At 39.0% G+C, this 2,038-nt stretch overlaps 1 non-coding gene across 1 annotated transcript; it reads right to left on the bottom strand.

The window, feature by feature from the left end:
• Window positions 1–1,638: 1,638 nt before the first annotated feature.
• On the bottom strand, window positions 1,639–1,766 carry LOC111827250. The gene has a single exon (XR_002830758.1). It is a non-coding gene; the product is annotated as a small nucleolar RNA SNORA63 (small nucleolar RNA).
• Window positions 1,767–2,038: the final 272 nt, after the last annotated feature.

The following is a 2,038-nucleotide window of genomic DNA, read 5'->3' as shown; positions in this document are numbered from 1 at the left end:
CTCTTCTAATTATAGACACTTTTTTCTAAATCAGTCTCTCCCCCCCCATGCCCCCACCCGACACACACACACACACACATTTTCTGAAAAGACACCACACTCAGTTAAAAATAATGGCAGTTGAATTAGCTTGGGTATACCAAGCAAATGAACTTGCATTACCATATAGTTTTTCTGATTGCTGTATGAAACTTAACAAAATTATATTCCATTATCTGGAAGATGAAACTAAAACGTCCTGTGGATGAACAAAAGAGGGAATTTTTATAACAAATGTGAACATAAGAGTGCATATATTCTTTTGAATCAGTGTTTCAGATTTCTTCAGATGTATTCCCAAAAGTGGAATTAATGGGTTATAAGGCAGTTACATTTTTAACTTTTTGAGGAATCTCTGTGTTTTTCATAGTGGCTGCACCAATCTGCATTCCCACCAACAGTGCATGAGGGTTTCCTTTTCTCCACAACCTTGACAACACTTGTTTGTTGATATATTGATGATAGCCATTCTGATAGTTGTAAGGTGATATCTCATTGTGGTTTTAATTTGTATTTCTCTGATGATTAGTGACGATGAGCATCTTTTCATATGTTGATTGGCCATCTGTATGTCCTCTTTAGAAAAGTGTCTGTTCAGGATTTTTGCCCTTTTTTTAATTGTATTGTTTGTTTCTTTGATGTTGAGATCTATAAATTTTGGGTTTTAACTCCTTATCATTGGCAAATATGTTCTCCTGTACAGTAAGTTGTCTTTTTTTTTTTCAGTTGATCAGCAGCCTAGCCAGGTTCTCTAGCCAGGTTCTCCAGCCAGGTTCTATGTTTATTGTCTTGTTACATCTGTATTTATACCAGTTGATTTTAATCCTATCAATTCTATCCCAAAGGTTAGGGCGTTTCTTATTTCCATTCCAAGGTTACTCTATTGTTCTATTAAGCTACAAGGAAGTAACTGAAGGAGATCATCCTAAGTAAAGATTATGTAGCTTAAGCGTGATTGTTCGTAGTTAAAGTGATTAATTACCCGCCTGGCACTTAGTTAAGGGGTTTTATTCCCTCCCTAACTCCAAGGAAAAATCCTCACCTGGGGAAACAACCTTTCTCGGTGAGGTGTCCTGTTTAAAACACATATCGCTAAGAGGGGGAGCAAACATATGCCATATACGCCAGGTCCCTTGAAACATAAGCTGTGCAGATGTTTCTTCCCTGCAGCAACTGTGTCAAGCAGCAAGGGTGGACCGGCTTCCGTCAAATTCTCCCTTTTTTATTTTTTAAATGATAGAACGTGTAAATCAGCGGCCACCTCTCGGATTGGGTTGTTTAAGACTCGGAAGAAGACTGACAAGCAATGATAGGGAGCATAGCAATAAACATAGTGGATGGCGTGCACACAGAGCCTTGTTCCTGTAGAAGGTTGCTGGCCTCTTCAGCCAAGGGATTTCAGTTGTCCTCAAGTTGATGGTTTGGTTGTCCTTGTTGATCTGGCTAGCAGGCGGTGTCATTGGCGACAGGCTTCCCAAAGCGTCAGCACGTTGAAGGGCAGGATCATGGGTCCATCAGGGCCTCGCTTGATGGTGGTGTCGGTGTCCGGGGAGGAATCAGCTGTGCCCTCTGGGTCGGCCGATATATTTTTTTTTCTTCATGTTTGAGGCCAAGCGTCTCTGCCTAGCTATGGAATTGTGCTAAACAGAGATAATTTATGCATCAATTGCTTTAAGCAGGAGGAACGACAATAAAACACTTCAGTTGTATTGTAACAGTTCCTGCATCCTTTCGGTTTTGTTGATGGTTTTCTTTGCTGTTTAATATAGTCCTATTTGTCTATTTTTTCCTCTGCTTCTCTTGCCTTAGGAGATATATAAGAAAAAATGTTTCTATGAGATATGTCCAAGACTTTACTGCCTATGTGTTCTTCTAGGATTTTTATGGTTTTACTTCTTACATTTAAGTATTTTTATCGATTTTGAGTTTATTCTTGTGTATGATGTAAGTTCGTGGTCTAGTTTCATTTTTTTTTTTTTTGCATATACCAGTCTAATTT

The sequence above is a fragment of the Myotis lucifugus genome, unplaced genomic scaffold (genome assembly GCF_000147115.1).
Source record: "Myotis lucifugus unplaced genomic scaffold, Myoluc2.0 scaffold_2, whole genome shotgun sequence".
In the NCBI taxonomy this organism is placed as follows: Eukaryota; Metazoa; Chordata; class Mammalia; order Chiroptera; family Vespertilionidae; genus Myotis; species Myotis lucifugus.
This window is presented reverse-complemented; position numbering and strand designations above follow the sequence as displayed.